Below are 21,267 nucleotides of genomic sequence, written 5' to 3' on the forward strand. Positions count from 1 at the left end.
CCAATAAACAAAAAACTTTAATAATGATAGCACCGCACCCCCCCCCCCAAAAAAAAAAAAAAAATAGGGGGGGGGGGGGGGAATAGGGTCAATAATATATGGAGGCACATATGGGGGCTATTAAATTTAATTTTGGGGCACATTTTACAGCAGGAGCAGGCTGATGGGAACTACTGCTCCCATCGAGCTGATCCTGCTGGCACTAGTGGACGGGGCACAGACATAGGCCGATGGGAGTAGTAGTGTCACATCGGCCTATGTCTGCCTGCTGACACCCGCGCACACAGACCCCAAACAGACCCCACACAGACCCCACAGACACACCACACAGACACATACAGACCCCACATACACACCACACAGACACATACAGACACTTACCACACTAATCATGAATCCCACGTTGACATTCATGCGCTTATACCATCCCACGTTAGCAGCCATGATGCTGAGAGACGGGAATATTATGGGATTCTCGTCTTCCTGGATTATGGGATGCTCATGGGATGGATGGATGGAACGCCCAATTGTGACGTCACTTCCTATTTGCTGCGGTTTTGAGGTACAAGACCGCAGCAAATGCGCTTCACTTCCGCAATTATTTTTACATATTTGCGGATTTGAAGTGGCCCAATGCAAGTCAATGGCGGCGATTACGCCGCGCTTCCGCAAAATTAAATGACATGCTGCGGATTTTTCCGCGCAGCATAAACGCAGCGGAAAAAAACGCAGCGTGGGCATTGACAGTGCGGCTTCTCATTGAGGACCATGGGGGGCGGATTACCAAGCGTTTTTGAAGCGTTTACGCTGCGGAATTTCCGCAGCATAAACGCTTGCAAAACGCTACGTGGGCACACAGCCATACAGAATCTCTTTTCAAGAGGTTTATGGAGATATTGACCCAAAAAGACTAAGGCCGGAATCTTACAGAGATAGTTGGTGACTAGAACGTTCATTTTCATGGGAAGCTTTAGGGTCACATTTACATATAAAGAACCAGGATAATAACTGTTTATAGTGAAAAGCAGTTTATTAAAAGCAAAACAACAAAAATAAGCAAACAACGAACAACTATGTACAAAAGCCGGGGAAGCTTGAAGTGTCCTTGGTGGTCCCTGGATGGACCTTGGTGGGGAATATTCCCAGCGTGTGTGGAGTATCCTGAGATGTCAAACACAGTTCTGTTGGGGGGAAAATTGACAGAAGGGGATTCATATCCAGGGGCCGTGGGGGAGGGGTAAATATGGTCGTAGATTAGAGGAGTATTAATAAGGCGGATTGGAAGAAGATGGAAATGGGGGATAAAAATTAGATGGTGATGGGTAGTTACACAAGGTTATGGTTGGGTAGTTGGGATGAAGCACAAGTGGGTGTATACTGGGAGGGGGATCAACGCATCTGGGATATGATTTGGGAAGGTTCCATAGAATCATTGGGAAAGAAAATTCGGAATCTGGAGCAGAAAAGTTGGCCGGAGCAGTTGCTTCTGTTTCGGATCTGATGGGATCTATGTGGTTTGGAAGAGAATGAGGATGGGAACCTATAGATCTGTAGGGATATCCATGAACGATGTAGGGGGCCAGGTCAGGTGCGTAGATGTCCTGCTTGCTGACCACCGAGTCCCGGAGCTTCATGGAATCAGGAGGGATCCGACTCACATCCACTGTCCAGAAGTTTCCTTTGGCCTGAGTCTGTTTTGGATCCTTCAGCTCCTGAAATAAAGATGAAATAAAATCAGATAATGGTTGAAATACATTTCTAATTTCAGGAACATAAAGTCGCTACTGTATATAGGGGTCATAGAGAATAAGTTATTGTGATAATAACTTTGTAAATGGGAAGGGTGGCTATATGGAAAATGTGGAGGGTTACTACTGAGCGTGTATATACATAGTCATGTAGAAGACGTTCATACAATAGGTTTCCATTTTTTACTCAGAGCCTCAGACTTTTCCCTTCTACATTTTTAATGTAAGTAATGTCTGTATCCATGTCTGTGTCTTGTGTGAAGGCCTTGAGCGGGGTGTAGGATCGTTCCCTAATTTCTAGGGAAATTTTCTATCAATATAGAAAAGTCTGGCATCTTTGAGTTTATTTTTAGGGGTCTTTAGGAAGCACTATTTTTCAATTATATTAGGAATGGGAAATAGATTTTCAGAAACTGTTATCAATATGATACCTTCTAAAATAATATCAAATTCTTTAAAAAATATTGTAGCAAAAAAGACACCTAAAATTAAGCAGATGAAATTCATGAGCTAGAAAATTATTACTACGGTTATAAATATTCTGTGAGATGAAGATAAGTCCTGACTCATTAGAGGAGAACTACAGCGCTGTGTGTGATGAGGTTTATGGAGGAGAACCTGGCGTGTACGAAGCGAATTAGATAAAATTACTATGAGCTGAAACGTGTCCAGAAAGTGAGACCTGATCTAAGAGACCATTGTAAAATACAGCAATTTTATTAGATCTTGTATTAGAATCATGAAATGTTTAAGGTTTAAGACAGGATTTGTAGCGATTTAAGTAGGTGTTACCCCGTGCACCATATTGATGATTTCACCCGATTTCCACCATTTACCATCTCATAAAATGATGCATCTTAAAATGTATAGAAATCTCCCCTCATACATGAAAACCAGCAACGTCCATTAGAAGAGAATCCCCCCAGTAAATGACCACACGGAGTCCTCACCTTTCTGAAGCCGTCGTTAGAGGACAGGTTGTGTCTGACGGAGTCTTTCCATCCTTGGTATCGTCCATTGAAGATGGGGAAGAAGTTGCTGATCTTTTCTAAAATCTAAAAGCAAAGAAAAAACCTCAGTCCTACAAATATCTTAATAACAGCGAACCTTTCTATCCTAAATTGAGAATTCTTTCCTATAGAGCATTTCTTAGAACTGAAGTTTTGTATTGAGGGTAAAGAACCAGCAAGAAGTGTAGAAATCTTTGAACCTGGATGTTTTCTGCTGTTATAACATTTATCAGTTTATTCACACAATGCAGGAAAATCTAAGTATTTTTTCCTCTGTGTGATTGAGCAGAAGACATAATTTTTCCACTCAGTGTGAGAACAGCCTTAAATGATTTCTTGTTATTCTCTAATTGTCCTAAGTCCATCTCCCACTAACCTATTCCTTTATAACATCGTTCTCTTACCTGCGACAGCTTCAGCTTCTTGTCTGGGACACTTTGTATCACCAGCGCAATCATGGCCAGGTAAGAGTATGGAGGTTTGGGGTATCGCTGGTAATTTTTCTTTTTCCCGGAGGACTTCTTCTCTTGACCTGATGTCATGTTTGGGTCACACTGTGCACCATCGTCTTATCGTGGACCACTGTCCATGTTGGAGTCCATCTGCAGTATCTTCTCAATGCTGAACAGGATCGGTGATGGCATATTGAATGTTTCCCTGGGCTTGGATGTTTAAGTTGATGTCTTCACAGTTGAGTTGAGTTGATGTTTGAGTTGTTGTCTTCACAGATGTCAATATTAGATCTGATGTGAAAAGGGCTTGTTAAGTGCTGATCACCCCACCTCAGGCTTTGTTATGGTAATACCCCCAAAACAAGATGGAGCCCATTGCTGGTTACACCTCAACTGCTATAGAAACACCTAGATCCATGAAGACAATAGCTGTATGAATACACAAAGTTTCAGTCCTTGGGTGTGATCCATCCTTAAAATGTGTTTTGTCATGTATATATTGTGTATACATTCAGTGTATACCCTGCCGCCCCTTATGTATATAAACGCCCATAGTGATGGCAGCTTGTGCCCTTGTCTGAAGAGTTGTATTTACCAAAGATAAAAGACCAAATTAATAATCATTTATTGATTTTTCCTTGTGATTCCATCTACAATTTTATGAAGGTCAGACAATGTGAACTGAGGTCTAAGATGGCAGACATACAAGAAACAGAGGCATGTTCACACTAGCAAAAAAGAAGCAAGACAAAAATATATCTCATACCCTACCATAATTATATATAAATGTAAAGCAAAATTGCATAATAAATATAGGGTACTTAGTGAACTATTTTTGATCAAAAAAAGTATACAAGCCGTCCCACCAGCGGCAAGGTGACCCTAAATTGGGACGGTACCTATACTGCCTATATTAAAAACCTTACTGTATATCAAAGTTGAAGTAATGCATATAAAAGGGTAGACAAATAGGACCGGGTCCCAACTCCAGACCACCTAGGCCCGTGGTAAGCTACATATATACCAATCAGCTCAACAAAGGGCATGCCACACCCTTAAATTGCACAGAATGCAAACAAGTCAAAAAACCAGACAATGTGAACTGAGGTCTAAGATGGCAGACATACAAGAAACAGAGGCATGTTCACACTAGCAAAAAAGAAGCAAGACAAAAATATATCTCATACCCTACCATAATTATATATAAATGTAAAGCAAAATTGCATAATAAATATAGGGTACTTAGTGAACTATTTTTGATCAAAAAAAGTATACAAGCCGTCCCACCAGCGGCAAGGTGACCCTAAATTGGGACGGTACCTATACTGCCTATATTAAAAACCTTACTGTATATCAAAGTTGAAGTAATGCATATAAAAGGGTAGACAAATAGGACCGGGTCCCAACTCCAGACCACCTAGGCCCGTGGTAAGCTACATATATGCCAATCAGCTCAACAAAGGGCATGCCACACCCTTAAATTGCACAGAATGCAAACAAGTCAAAAAACCAGACAATGTGAACTGAGGTCTAAGATGGCAGACATACAAGAAACAGAGGCATGTTCACACTAGCAAAAAAGAAGCAAGACAAAAATATATCTCATACCCTACCATAATTATATATAAATGTAAAGCAAAATTGCATAATAAATATAGGGTACTTAGTGAACTATTTTTGATCAAAAAAAGTATACAAGCCGTCCCACCAGCGGCAAGGTGACCCTAAATTGGGACGGTACCTATACTGCCTATATTAAAAACCTTACTGTATATCAAAGTTGAAGTAATGCATATAAAAGGGTAGACAAATAGGACCGGGTCCCAACTCCAGACCACCTAGGCCCGTGGTAAGCTACATATATACCAATCAGCTCAACAAAGGGCATGCCACACCCTTAAATTGCACAGAATGCAAACAAGTCAAAAAACCAGACAATGTGAACTGAGGTCTAAGATGGCAGACATACAAGAAACAGAGGCATGTTCACACTAGCAAAAAAGAAGCAAGACAAAAATATATCTCATACCCTACCATAATTATATATAAATGTAAAGCAAAATTGCATAATAAATATAGGGTACTTAGTGAACTATTTTTGATCAAAAAAAGTATACAAGCCGTCCCACCAGCGGCAAGGTGACCCTAAATTGGGACGGTACCTATACTGCCTATATTAAAAACCTTACTGTATATCAAAGTTGAAGTAATGCATATAAAAGGGTAGACAAATAGGACCGGGTCCCAACTCCAGACCACCTAGGCCCGTGGTAAGCTACATATATACCAATCAGCTCAACAAAGGGCATGCCACACCCTTAAATTGCACAGAATGCAAACAAGTCAAAAAACCAGACAATGTGAACTGAGGTCTAAGATGGCAGACATACAAGAAACAGAGGCATGTTCACACTAGCAAAAAAGAAGCAAGACAAAAATATATCTCATACCCTACCATAATTATATATAAATGTAAAGCAAAATTGCATAATAAATATAGGGTACTTAGTGAACTATTTTTGATCAAAAAAAGTATACAAGCCGTCCCACCAGCGGCAAGGTGACCCTAAATTGGGACGGTACCTATACTGCCTATATTAAAAACCTTACTGTATATCAAAGTTGAAGTAATGCATATAAAAGGGTAGACAAATAGGACCGGGTCCCAACTCCAGACCACCTAGGCCCGTGGTAAGCTACATATATACCAATCAGCTCAACAAAGGGCATGCCACACCCTTAAATTGCACAGAATGCAAACAAGTCAAAAAACCAGACAATGTGAACTGAGGTCTAAGATGGCAGACATACAAGAAACAGAGGCATGTTCACACTAGCAAAAAAGAAGCAAGACAAAAATATATCTCATACCCTACCATAATTATATATAAATGTAAAGCAAAATTGCATAATAAATATAGGGTACTTAGTGAACTATTTTTGATCAAAAAAAGTATACAAGCCGTCCCACCAGCGGCAAGGTGACCCTAAATTGGGACGGTACCTATACTGCCTATATTAAAAACCTTACTGTATATCAAAGTTGAAGCAATGCATATAAAAGGGTAGACAAATAGGACCGGGTCCCAACTCCAGACCACCTAGGCCCGTGGTAAGCTACATATATACCAATCAGCTCAACAAAGGGCATGCCACACCCTTAAATTGCACAGAATGCAAACAAGTCAAAAAACCAGACAATGTGAACTGAGGTCTAAGATGGCAGACATACAAGAAACAGAGGCATGTTCACACTAGCAAAAAAGAAGCAAGACAAAAATATATCTCATACCCTACCATAATTATATATAAATGTAAAGCAAAATTGCATAATAAATATAGGGTACTTAGTGAACTATTTTTGATCAAAAAAAGTATACAAGCCGTCCCACCAGCGGCAAGGTGACCCTAAATTGGGACGGTACCTATACTGCCTCTATTAAAAACCTTACTGTATATCAAAGTTGAAGTAATGCATATAAAAGGGTAGACAAATAGGACCGGGTCCCAACTCCAGACCACCTAGGCCCGTGGTAAGCTACATATATACCAATATAATTATGGTAGGGTATGAGATATATTTTTGTCTTGCTTCTTTTTTGCTAATTTTATGAAGGTGCAATAGATTGGCCTCACATAGTCCTCCATACAGTATAATGGCCCCACATAGTCCTCCATACAGGATAATGGCCCCACATAGTCCTCCATACAGTATAATGGCCTCACATAGTCCTCCATACAGTATAATGGCCCCACATAGTCCTCCATACAGAATAATGGCCCCACATAGTGTTCCACATAGTATAATGGGCCCACATAGTGCTCCGTACAGTATAAGGGGCCTACATGGTGCTCCGTACAGTATAAGGGGCTTACATGGTGCTCCATACAGTATAAGGGGCCTACATAGTGCTCCATAAAGTATGATGGGCCCCACATTAAAAAAAAAACACTCACCTCTGCCCGTTCCCTCTCTGCTCTGGTTTCTTCATGGTGTCTTCAGATCCTTTGCACATCTCGGTACAACGGGCGCTTTGTAACAATGTGATCGCACCCGCTGCACTGAGACGTCAGACGCAAAGGGGGAATCAGGGGAGAGGGAGTTTCAGCTGATTCTTGACTCTCTCTCCTCCATCATCGCTTTCACAGGCATCCATGATGCCTGTGAAAGCGATGATGGAGGAGAGAGAGTCAAGAATATACTCGGGGGACCCACCCAGCATCGCGGGCAAAATATACTCACTCTTCAGGCCAGAATTTGACATATGTGCCCTAAATTCTACAGTGGACTATTTGCTTTGGCTAATGTCAAGTGGAGGGTGTTACTAAAGACTGGACTCCCATGCCTCTCTATGGAAGCTTCAATTGTATGAGCTGTATTTGTTGTTTTGTCTTGTGGGCCCCCCACTTGCAAGAAAATGTTTAGATGTTTGTCTGTCCCTAGTATAAGTTAATAAGCTTCATGGATTCTGATCTCCATGATTTTTGTATGACGCTGTTTTACTATAATCTTAATAGCTTTTCCCAAGTGTATAAGTAGAGGAGGTTGCAGCCCGTTAGTGATTAATGTCATACTTGGTGACACATTTTGATCATTTTTGCCATTGGATTAACCACTGAGAAGTCCTCCATACATGTCAGACAAAGGTCCTTTGCCGAATGATCATTCCTCAGTTCTGTGAACGTTGCTTGTTGGCGATAGAAAACCATCATCTCAGACCACATTGACCATGCTAGACTGTTTTCAGCCATTGATGCAGCCAGTGGTCATCATCAGCCTGAAAAAAATCCAACATCGGAGATCTGTGTTTAGAACGATCATTTGTTGATCAGACATTGGTGAAAACAAACAATCATTTTTTCACCAAAATACCCGACGATCGATCTTTATAGTGAAAATGGCCATTCTGGCTGCTTTTATCTTATCTGACCAAAACAGATATAATACGAATGCTGAGGGATCCTAAAGGTCCCCATACAATTAGAAGCTTTTGCCGATCGTTTGGTCGACAGCCATGTCTGCTATTTCTCCCATGCACAGAAGCGCTCGTTCGGCCGAGTACTCTGGTGTTCTCTATGAAAAACCATCTCTGCCGATGGATTATCTCTGAGAGAAAAAAGTATGAAACCTAACATCCCCGATCGACATCGTCCCCGACAGTTGGTTTGCCGATGCCCCCATATTAGTCTAATGTGTTTGGGGGCTTTAATAATTGTGATATGCTTGAAAGTGTATTATTCATACCTGCTGTAATGTCTACAAAAACAGAGATAAAAGTTAATTTTTCAATTTAAAAACAATTTAATTTGAGAAATGCGAATTTACAATTTTTAAATTTCAAATTCTATTTTATTTTTTTACAATTTTAGATTTAAAATATGTGTAAATACTTTTATGCCCAAAAATGACAGAAGTATTCACGGAGTGATACCTTTATTGGCGAACCAGAAAATATATATTTGCAAGCTTTCGGAGCACAGAGGCTCCTTCTTCAGGCGGGATTACAATATACCACAATATAACTTAGATTTAAAATACAAAGTTCTGTCCGTTAGGAAACATATAGAAGAGCGTAATAAGATGTCTTCGATTTGCAATTTCCTGTAAATGCTTCTGTGCTTAAATACAACACTAATTCCTTCTATTATTATTTTTATACATTTTACATTTGGTTGTAAAGCTTATTGCCACATTTACATGTAAAACTGAAAAACAACATAGATCTCCTTTCATTCATTGACTGAGATAAATTAGTACAAAAAAACGCCGATAGACGATTTTGCAAGTTTTACTCCTCGAGAGATATGAAATTTATGTAATAGAAATTTTTGGAGAACACTTGTTTTTCCGCTTCCTTCTGCTCTTTATTAGAGATGAGCGTTGTTCTACTCGAACTGTTCGCCAATCTCAAATTCGAGCTGTTTTGGGCAGTGTTCGAGCCGTTCGGCGAACACGAACAATTTGAGAAAAATTCGGCTGTTCGAGGTTATGTTCGATAACTGTTCGTGCACCAAAATCATAACTGGATTTTTTCTCAGTAATGATGAAAATTAATGTTAATACACAGTTTGAGTGTACAGCGGGGTGGGGGGAGGGGCAGGGGATGGATCTCTGCAGGAACAATGAAGATCTCCATTTTTTTTTCTCTTTCCCGCATTTACAGTGGGGAGGTGCAATCTGTCAGCCTATCAGCAGCGCACACACGGAGCGAAGTGCTTTTTTTCACACAAGCAAGGGCATGTGTCATTGGCAGTGTATGTCACATGTCCTTGCCCTATAAGACCAAGCCATTTTCCCCGTCGCCACCATTTTCTCACTGCTGCAGCTGCGTGTTAGACGGCACCGCTGTTGCTGTGTGCGCTATACCTTGTTAATTTCAAGCCAATTTTCGCACAAATATACAGATAGCTTGGGAGTAGGGAATAGTTGTGATTGCAGTCCTTTTAAGGACTAGGTTACAGCATTTCCTACGACTTTTATCAGGGAGGTCTGTGCTCTTAAATAGATAGGTTGTGGGAGTAAAGACTAATTGTAATTGCAGTCCTTTTCAGGACTAGGTTACATCAGTTCCTATCAGTTTTTGCCAGGCAGGTCTGTGCCAGTGCTGTGCAAGTTTTTTTCACAGCATTTGGCTGAATCTAGCAAAGCTAATCCTTTTTGGCCTATTGCAGAGTGTGTTAGTCAGTGGAGTAGCCTATCTGTGTTGCAAGATATACCACCTGTGTATAGAATACCAATTTTTTTACTGCACCTAGTGAAGTAAAATCTTTTGGGCATAGCATCATTCTATTAGTCCATCCATACAGACCTCCATCAGGTTGCAAACTGAATCTAATTTTTTTCTGCATCTAGCTCTGAAATAATATTGGGCTTCTAGCTGTGTGTGGGTCTTGTTCTATTAATCCAACTATACTGACCTCCATCAGGTTGCAAACTGAATATAATTTTTTTCTGCATCTAGCTCTGAAAAAATATTGGGCTTCTAGCTGTGTGTGGGTCTTGTTCTATTAATCCATCTATACTGACCTCCATCAGGTTGCAAACTGAATATAATTTTTTTCTGCATCTAGCTCTGAAAAAATATTTGGCCTTCTAGCAGTGTGTGGGACTTGTTCTATTAGTCCACCTATACTGACCTCCATCAGGTTGCAAACTGAATATATTTTTTTCTGCATCTACCTCTGAAAAAATATTGGGCTTCTAGCTGTGTGTGGGACTTGTTGTATTAGTCCATCTATACTGACCTCCATCAGGTTGCAAACTGAATATATTTTTTTCTGCATCTACCTCTGAAAAAATATTGGGCTTCTAGCTGTGTGTGGGTCTTGTTCTATTAATCCATCTATACTGACCTCCATCAGGTTGCAAACTGAATATAATTTTTTTCTGCATCTAGCTCTGAAAAAATATTGGGCTTCTAGCTGTGTGTGGGTCTTGTTCTATTAATCCATCTATACTGACCTCCATCAGGTTGCAAACTGAATATAATTTTTTTCTGCATCTAGCTCTGAAAAAATATTGGGCTTCTAGCTGTGTGTGGGTCTTGTTCTATTAATCCATCTATACTGACCTCCATCAGGTTGCAAACTGAATATAATTTTTTTCTGCATCTAGCTCTGAAAAAATATTGGGCTTCTAGCTGTGTGTGGGTCTTGTTCTATTAATCCATCTATACTGACCTCCATCAGGTTGCAAACTGAATATAATTTTTTTCTGCATCTAGCTCTGAAAAAATATTTGGCTTTCTAGCAGTGTGTGGGACTTGTTCTATTAGTCCACCTATACTGACCTCCATCAGGTTGCAAACTGAATATATTTTTTTCTGCATCTACCTCTGAAAAAATATTGGGCTTCTAGCTGTGTGTGGGACTTGTTGTATTAGTCCATCTATACTGACCTCCATCAGGTTGCAAACTGAATATATTTTTTTCTGCATCTACCTCTGAAAAAATATTGGGCTTCTAGCTGTGTGTGGGTCTTGTTCTATTAATCCATCTATACTGACCTCCATCAGGTTGCAAACTGAATATAATTTTTTTCTGCATCTAGCTCTGAAAAAATATTTGGCCTTCTAGCAGTGTGTGGGACTTGTTCTATTAGTCCACCTATACTGACCTCCATCAGGTTGCAAACTGAATATATTTTTTTCTGCATCTACCTCTGAAAAAATATTGGGCTTCTAGCTGTGTGTGGGACTTGTTGTATTAGTCCATCTATACTGACCTCCATCAGGTTGCAAACTGAATATATTTTTTTTCTGCATCTACCTCTGAAAAAATATTGGGCTTCTAGCTGTGTGTGGGTCTTGTTCTATTAATCCATCTATACTGACCTCCATCAGGTTGCAAACTGAATATAATTTTTTCTGCATCTAGCTCTGAAAAAATATTTGGCCTTCTAGCAGTGTGTGGGACTTGTTCTATTAGTCCACCTATACTGACCTCCATCAGGTTGCAAACTGAATATATTTTTTTCTGCATCTACCTCTGAAAAAATATTGGGCTTCTAGCTGTGTGTGGGACTTGTTGTATTAGTCCATCTATACTGACCTCCATCAGGTTGCAAATTGAATATAATTTTTTTCTGCATCTAACCCAGCCAATAGTTTTGGACTAATACCACAGTTTGGCCACTCAGCTCTGCTCGGTTACCATCCATTGTTTTTTTGTGCAAACAACTCCAGAGTTGTGAATTAGTTAACCACCAAAATGAGTGGAAAAAGGCCTGCTGCTGGTGGAAAGGGGAATAGGCGTGTTGGGAAGGGGAAAAAAGGTTGTGTCCGTGGGGTAGGTGTTAAAGCAACAGTAACATCTGCAGAAGAAAGACCATCTTCCAGCCAAACTAAAATGTCTACTTCTTTTAGCGGACAATGTGATAAGATCCCTTTCTTACGGCCACGCCAATCGCTACAAATTCCAGATGAGGCACAAAAACAGCAGGTGCTTCAACGGATATCAAGTGCTCCTTTAAGTGGGCTCTCCTCCACATCAACTTCAACATCACAAATACTCCAGTCCTCAAAGGTGTCACCCAAATCGCACTTGCTTCCTCACAGCTCCCAAATCTCCAGCTGCCCGTCTGAGTATGAGGTAGAACAGATGGTTGAGTCTGCAGAGCTGTTTACTCATACTATAGCCTGGGAATCAGAGGTCGACTCCAGCGCTTCTGTGAATCCAGACGAGGAAATGATCTGCACTGATGCCCAGAATCTTTATGAGTCGGATCCAGGACCAGACGCAGAAGGTTCTGACCATAATGTAGACCCTCATTCCCAAACTGTAACTCCTGTTGGTGGAGACAATGAGGAAGACGATGATAAGACTCAAATACCTGATTGGAGCGACAACTTTAGTTTTTTGTCAGGGCAGGAACAGGTTGGCTCTGAGGACGACGGGTGTGATAACACACAGGGTGATGATGATGAGGTTGGAGATCCCACTTACTGTCAACCCACAGTCAGCCAAGAGATGAGGTCAGCAGAGGAGGTGGAGGAAGATGCTAGTGACGACGAGGTCAGGTTGCGCCTTCCTGGACAGAGACGTAGTACTGGAAGCACGTCAACAACTGCATCCTCAAACACAACTCTGCCTCTCACCACAAGTCGTGGTGGCTCTTCAGGTCGCATGGGTGCTAAGCCTTGCATAGCCTGGGCATTTTTTCAGATCGATAAAGATGACCCAACTCGTGTTATCTGTAACATTTGTCAGCAAAAGCTAAGTAGAGGCCAAAAAATACATAGTTTGAGTACTTCATGCATGAACCGGCACATGGACATGAAGCATAAGTTGCAGTGGGAAGCTCAGTGTGCTACAATGCGGCCTAGCCGGCCGGGCCAACCACCGTCTGCCATATCTTGTGCATCCGCGGCCTCTTCATCCTCTGTGACTGGGGGGACAGCAGTCACACCTGTTTTGGGGCGCAGACCTGCCACCTCTTTACCCGCAACAGCCAGCGTGATTGGCAGGTCATCATTTTCTTTGGAGGTGGGAACACCAGCTGGTGTTGAGCGCTGTCCGACATCGATAGCACCACCTTTGGATCAAGGCAACCTAACATGTCCGCCTGCATCTTCCTCACAGACCGGCAGTTTGCCGGGGACACCCTTATCAACCCCGTCTAAGCACAATAGCCAGCCCTCGGTCCCTCAGATGTGGACAAGTAAAAGACCATTTCCTCCTAGCCATGAGAAAGCTAAGAGGTTGAATTTCACCATCTGCAAGCTCTTGGCTACAGAAATGCTGCCTTTCCGCCTGGTGGACACAGAGGATTTTCGAGACCTTATGTCCGTCGCAGTGCCCCAGTACCAGATGCCCAGTCGGCACTACTTCTCAAAGAAAGGTGTGCCTGCGCTCCACCAGCATGTCGCACACAACATCACCGCTTCTTTGAGAAACTCTGTGTGTGACAGGGTGCATTTCACCACAGACACTTGGACGAGTAGGCATGGACAGGGGCGTTACATGTCGCTGACTGGGCACTGGGTAACTATGGTGACAGCAGGACAAGGGGCTGCTGTCCAAGTCTTGCCGTCCCCACGAGTTGTGCGTCAATCCTCTTTATGTCAAAGTTCCTCCACTGCTTCTGCCTCCTCAACCTCCTCTCGGTCTTCCACCTGCACCCAAAGCCTGTCTGGTCATGCCACAAGCTTTCTAACTGCGCAGAAGGGATCCTGCACACCTCCTTACTATGCTGGCAGTAGGGCTCAACGTCATCAGGCGGTTTTTACATTGAAATGTCTGGGAAATGTGAGTCACACAGCTGAGGAGTTGTGGTCAGCTCTGGAGAACCAATTTCATGAATGGTTGTCTCCACTGGACCTGAAACCAGGGAAGGCCGTGTGCGACAATGCTGCAAACCTGGGTGCGGCCCTTCGCCGGGGCAATGTCACACACGTGCCTTGTATGGCTCACGTGTTGAACCTGGTTGTCCAGCAATTTTTAGCCCACTATCCCAGACTAGATGGCCTTCTGCAGAGGGCACGGTCGCTGTGTGCTCACTTCCGCCGTTCGCATCCCGCAGCTCAGCGACTTACATCTCTACAGAAGTCGTTGGGCCTGCCACTTCACCGGCTAAAATGCGATGTGCCTACCCGGTGGAATTCAACTCTGCACATGTTGCAGCGACTGTGGCAGCACCGACAAGCCCTGGTGCAATACGTTCTGACGTATAGCCTGGGCCAACGAGATTCAGAGGTGGGGCAAATCACGCTGGAGGAGTGGTCTCAGATCAGGGACCTATGCACCCTTCTGCACAGTTTTGAAATGGCGACGAAGATGTTTAGTGCTGACGATGCCATTATCAGCATGACTATTCCGGTGATTTACATGCTGGAGCACATGTTAAACAGAATTCGGAGTCAGGTGGTGGCACGAGAGGAGGTGGAGGAAGTAGAGGAGGAGGAGTTGTATGCGGAAGGGCTAACATCTGCAAGGTCCAGACGGTCGGCAGCACCAAGGCGGCAGGCATGTGAGGGTGGGGGAGATGGTTTTACCAGGGCGCATGGTAGCAGCCAAACTAGTGAGGAAGGTGCAGGAGCCCAGGAAGAAGTGGAGGACGAACTGATGGAAGACTCATCAGATGAGGGAGACCTTGATCACATTTCTGTTGTGCGAGGTTGGGGGGAGAGGACAGAGGAAGGAAGCATGATTGTTACCTCGCCACCAACACAACAGGGACTTGGTGCTCCTGGATGCGCAACACACATGAGTGCCTTCTTGCTGCACTACCTGCAACATGACCCTCGAATTGTGAGAATTAGAAATAATCCTGACTACTGGGTTGCCACACTGTTAGATCCCCGGTACAAAAGTAAATTTGCAGAAATTATTCCTGCCATAGAAAGGGATGCACGCATGCAGGAGTATCAGCAGAGCCTGTTGCAGAATCTTACATGTGCTTTTCCACAAAATACCAGTGGTGCACGTAGTGAATCTCACAGTTCCAACTTGCCAACCGTGGGACCGTCAAGTGTTCAGCACTCAAACCATAACAGAACCACAGTATCTGCTGGTAACATCAATTTTGCGGAATCATTTCACCACTTTTTTAGCCCATCCTTTGCAAGGCCACAGGAGACAAGAAGTCTGACACATAGTCAACGCCTAGAGACGATGGTACAGGAGTATCTCCAAGTAAACATTGAAGCCACGACTGTGTCACTGGACCCTTGCTCTTTTTGGGCTTCCAATCTGGATAAATGGCCGGAGCTAGCCACTTACGCCTTGGAGATCTTGTCATGCCCCGCAGCCAGCGTTCTGTCTGAACGTGTGTTCAGCGCTGCTGGTGGTGTGCTGACAGATAAGCGAACGCGGCTCTCCACTGATAATGTAGACAGACTCACGTTCATAAAGATGAACAAATCATGGATCCGAAACGACTTTTCTACCCCTGTGTCATCCTGGGGAGAGTAAAAGCTTGATGATTGGTTAAAATCACCCTACCAACCGTTTTAAGCTTTCAAATTACTAATCATGTTTATCTGTATCTTGACTGGAAAATAATTTGGGCTTTGTAGCAGTGTGCAGCACTGATCCTATTAGGCCCTCTATACTAAAGCTTCACCAGATTTAAAATTAAAAATAATTTTTAGCTGCATCTAGCCTGGAAAATAATTTTGGGGCTCCGAGATGCGCAAGACACATAAGTGCCTTCTTGCTGCACTACCTGCAGCATGACCCTCATATTGTCAGAATTCGAAGTAATCATGACTACTGGGTTGCCACACTCTTAGATCCCCCAAACTTTTCGATCAACCTTTTCATTTTAATAAAGACCAAAAAAATGGTCATTTTTGAAATTATAAGCATTAGCAGGTTGTTAGAAACTGAAATCAAACAGTTTTCAACTCAAAACTTTATTCTAGGTGATGTTACATTTTCACATAGGACCCCTTGTTCGAAAGGAGCTTCTGAACTCTCTCGTCCATTGAATTTGTCAGGTTTTGGATGGTTTCTGCTTCAATTGTTTTGCATGAGGACAGAATACCCTCCCAGAGCTGTTGCTTAGATGTGAACTGCCTCCCGCCATCATAGACACTCCTTTTAATGATGCTCCAAAGGTTCTGAATGGGGTAGAGGTCAGGGGAGCATGGGGGTCACACCATAAGTTTGTCCCCTTTTATGCCCATATCAGCCAGAGATGCAGATGTTTTATGTGCAGCATGAGATGGTGCATTATCATGCAGAAAAATGATCTTGCTGTGAAATACACGGTTCTTCTTCTTGAACCATGGCAGGAAGTGCTGTTTGAGAAAATCCACATACATTATGGAGTTCATCTTTAGCGCCTTCAGGGATCCTAAAGGGGCCGACAATCTCTCTCCCCATGATTCCAGCCCAAAACATTACTCCACCTCCTCCTTGTTGGCGCTGTAGCCGTGTTTGCGTGGGGTGTCCATCAACCAGCCATCCTCCACTCCATCCATCTGGACCATCGAGCGCTGCACGGCACTCATCCGTGAACAAAACTGTTTTGAAATCAGTCTACATGTAATGTTTGGCCCACTGGAGCCGTTTCTGCTTGTGTGAAGTGGATAGAGGAGGTCGACAGGATGGCGTATGCACAGCTGCAAACCTCTGAAGGACCCTGCATCTTGTTGTTCGGGGGACGTTGGAGGCACAAGCAGCTTCAAAAACTTGTCTGCTGCTATGACAAGGCTTTTTTGCCGCTGCTCTTTCAACCTGACGTAATTGCCTGTAGGAAAGAGTCCTCAATTTGCCCTTATCAGCACGCACACGTGTGTACTGTGAATCAGCTACATACTTCTTGATTGCCAAGACACTTCATCCTGATCATCGCACAATGTTGATTGTAGTCATGCCTTGACCTAAACACTCCACAATTTGTTGCTTCTCAGCAGCCGACACATCCTTTTTCTTTCCCATTTTGGCAGAAAATGTAGGCTGCTTAATAATGTGAGAGAGCCTTCTTAAGTAGTCTTGCCTTTCATTGGACACACCTGCCAAACTAATTAGCACAGGTGTCTGCAATTGCTTACAGTGATATAAAGAGCCCTGACACACATCACCATCAATGAGTTTAACTGACAAACAAACAAATTCTTCCCTTATCACTCCTAAACACTTTTTGCATAATAATTTGGAACGCAGTGTACATGTGCTTTTCCACAAAACACCAGCGGTTCACGTAGTGAATCTTACAGTTCTAACTTGCCAACCGTGGTCTGTATGGAGTTGTTCAATAAAGGGCCCAAAATTAAGATAACATAGATGGGAGAGGTCTCTATGAATAGGAATTCCTAAGTATTTGATACCCTGTGAGGGCCAGGCAAAGGGAAAGTTGGACTGGATGGAATCCTATATGGATTTGGGGAGGGAGACATCGAGGGCCTCAGACTTCGCTGCATTGATTTTAAAATTTGACCATGTAACAAAGTGATCTATTTCAGCCATAACAGCAGGGATGGATATATGTGATTGAGTGATATATACTAGGACATCATCAGCAAATAGAGAGCACTTGTACTCGGTGCCTCCCACCTCAATCCACCTAATATTAGGGTTATGGCGAATTGATGAGAGCAGGTGCTCCGTCACTAGGATGTATAAGAGAGGGGACAGAGAACATCCCTGCCTTGTCCCATTGGTGATTGTGAAAGGTGATGAAAATGTTCTGACGCGCCCCCTGGGCCTTGGGACACCCGGAGCCGGACCCTTTTTGGTGGATGCTGGTGGTTGTAGTCTCCGTGGCGGCAACCCGGTTCCGTGGCTCAGGGCGGTCAAACCAGTGGCGGAACTATTTATGTGGTTTTGATGTTTAAATGTCCGACTACGCCACCCGTGGATTGCGGTCAGAGTGAACCGCCGCTCCAGGGCAGACCGCTGAGGCTGGTGTTGTGGGTGCAGCAGAGCGTAGCATAACTCCCCACAGGAGGAGTATAGCCTCAGGGCAGTGTATGCGGAGGATGGGGGTGATGGTGCAGGGCAGCAGCAGTAACGACACGGAGTCAGTGATGCAGTCCAGGGCCTTTACTCACAGTTCTTATTATCCAGACCACGTCTGCAGGTAACGGCTGCCCACGTCGTACTGTGCTCACCAGGTGAGGAGCTCAGACAACTCCCAGATAACTTTGGAGCACTTCACAGGACCCCCTTTGTGTGTCCTTTGTCTGGCCTTTCTTACCAACACTTCTGTCCGGCTGCCTCGGGCCTCCTCTTGGTAAACTTGGCGCCAGTTTCCCTGACCCTATGTGGTGCCTTCCTAGCGGGTGTAGCGAGGGGCTGCGCCACATAAAATGTCAGAGCCTCTGGTTTCTAGCTGAGGGTCGTTTCCTGCCTCCACTAGTTCGGGGACCGGTCTCCCCCTTTGGCCTGACCCCTCCACGCAGGTGGATTCGGGCGTGCGGTGGCGACTCGCCCGTCCGCACCCCTGGGATCCCTTCATTCCTCGTTCCTGGAGCCTTCTCCACTCCTCTTCCTTCCTTCTCCCTCTTCCAGGCCTGGGCCTCTGTTACTAGGCCCGCCTCCGGAGCAGAGCTCATGCAGAGCCCCTGCTCCCTGCCACTTCTGCTCAGACTTCTCTGCACTGAACTAAGATGGTGCCCACCTTTTATACTCCCTTCTCAATGCACCCAGGAACTGCTTCCTCCCTGCTCCTGCACTACAGGGTTCCCCTTCCTCAGTGTTCCCTCCCCCCACTCCAGCCAGGGACAGGGACTGTCGTGCCCATCTCAGGGGCATATTGGTCGCCCTGCCCCACGGCAATGTGGTGTAATGCATGCAGGTGTCAGGTCCTGATCCACACTCCATCCTTACCTGAGAGTGAGATATCACACCTCTGGGTGAGGTGCAATACGTCTGTAGCAACCGAGCCCTCAGGGTGCTACAGTTCCATTTATCTTCAGCCTAGGTGACGTATTGCGATACAGGGCCGTGATTTTGGCTATAAAAGGGTCCCCTAGACCCCTACCCCAAGCTTTTTAAGAGAATCATATATGGCGTGCCAGGAGACTCTATGGAATGCTTTCTCAGCATCCAACGAGAGTATCTAATTACAAATTTTTAACTGCATCTAGCCCAGGAAATACTTTGTGCCTAGTAGCAGTGTCTGCTAGTCAGCGGATTATCCCGGCTGTTAAGCAAGCTACACCACCTGTAGTTTAGACACTTAATTTCTTCAAAGGAAATGATTCGGGACCATGGGATACTTAGTGAAGAGCATCAGGAGGCACCCCAAGGCATAGGGGCTGGGACTGGCAGTAGGATGCCTTGCGGTGGACAGCCGAGCTCGATCCTTATAAAAGCTTTTTAACTGCAGCAGCTTTAGTGGACGCTACTGGAGCTGGAATTACGCGGCTGCTGGCATGAGACTTGCCCTCCAATAGATCCTTGTAAATGGATTTAAAGTGTATTCATTCAAATTAGAGAGACAATTTAAATTAAAAAGCTTAGAGCTGCCTCCACCACAGGGGGGCTCGCTCGACCCACCAGCGGACAGGCACCAGTATTGGGAGAGGGGGGCTGGCCGTCAGGGTTCACCGCGGCTCTGGCACAAACCCGGCGACACGGAGGTGGCACGGGCAGGAGCGGACTGGCCGTGTCGGCTTCTCACTTTTTGGATTTTAGAAGGGCATGACATGCCTATATCTGTGTCTCCCCCTCCTTTTACTCCTCCACCTCTTTTATTTTCGCATGACTATATGTACTTGTCACTTTTCCATGTGTTAGTTATGTCTTCTGAGCAGTTTGTCAGCTTTTGGACACCTTTGAAGGTGTTTTCTATGTGTTTCTATGTGTTTTTGTTTGCCTGCCATTGTTTTTAACGGTGTTCGAAGGTGTTCGACGAACAGTTCGACGAACAGTTCGGCGAACACACGGGTGTTCGACGAACCGAACCGAAGTCGAACACTACGGGGGTGGCTCAACACTACTCTTTATACAAGTAGATTTATTTTTTTAATTATCTTTATATCCTTCTAACAGATATAATCACAGATAAATGTGGAAATTCTCGCTGATCCTTTGAGCTCTGCACTTTTGCAGCAATGATCGGGAACTTTTGCATCATATGCATCATTTTGCATATTAACTGATAATTTCTCTGCAGCTTCATCAAATCCTCTAATTTGTTGGATTTTTTACAAGTAATGTGGAATATTGAATTCTATATGACAATAGTAACACTAAAGCTGTGATTATTTTCATTAGTACATATTTTTATTTTTAGATAAAGAAAAATTTGAAAAAATTGCAAAAAAAAAATTATTTGTATCACCCTTTTCTGTTACTTTTACACTTTTCCATCAATGGAGGGCCATGAAAGTTTAATTTTTGTGCGACAAGATGTAGTTTAAAACATATATATCCCAAAATGATACCAAAAATCATTTTTGGGGGGATTTTAGTGGACGTGCATTTAACTTATGGATTATATAATTTTATATTTTGATAGATCGGATCCCTGTTTGACACAACAAAACCAAATATGTTTATTTTTTAATCTTTTTCATTTATTTTTAAATTGGGAAAAAGTGGGTCTGTTTCAAATTATTTTATATATTTTTTTTAGTATAAATAACTTTTTTCTCATTTTACACTGAATTCTTTAGTCCCCCTGGGGGGACTTGATCCTTGGATCGCTCATTCTATATACTGTATTATTTTAGCATTGCGGTAGATTGTAATTATCAGTCTCCTATGAAGCTATCTCCTATGAACTACCGATATAGAGGCAAAAGAATCTTTAGCCGACCCCCAGCCGCCATGGCAGAAATGCTGTTGTCATGATTGTCAGGATTGATGAAGCTTTTCTTTATTCCTTATTTTTTCTTTTGAAAGGAGGAACAAGTAATGGCCTTACTGACCTGGATGTAGAAGGAATGGACCATGATGACTAGGACACCACACTAGTACCGCCGGTTGTTGAAGTTTGGCATAATTGTGCCACGACTTGTATAAATGATGGATATTGTGGTTGGTGTGAGAACTTCTTGATTACTGTCTGTTGACAAATCCAATACTACAGAAGAAATATTTATAAACCAATAAGGAAATGTTGGGTTGTTGTTGAATCCCAGATGTTGAAGGACGCTGATGATA

At 43.4% G+C, this 21,267-nt stretch overlaps 1 pseudogene; it reads right to left on the minus strand.

Moving 5' to 3' along the window:
• Positions 1 to 1,012: 1,012 nt before the first annotated feature.
• LOC141229498 (forkhead activin signal transducer 3-like) lies at positions 1,013 to 7,433 on the minus strand (annotated as a pseudogene).
• Positions 7,434 to 21,267: the final 13,834 nt, after the last annotated feature.

This window comes from Phyllobates terribilis, unplaced genomic scaffold (assembly GCF_046119375.1).
Source record: "Phyllobates terribilis strain yellow unplaced genomic scaffold, ASM4611937v1 Scaffold_482__1_contigs__length_1377538, whole genome shotgun sequence".
NCBI lineage: Eukaryota > Metazoa > Chordata > Amphibia > Anura > Dendrobatidae > Phyllobates > Phyllobates terribilis.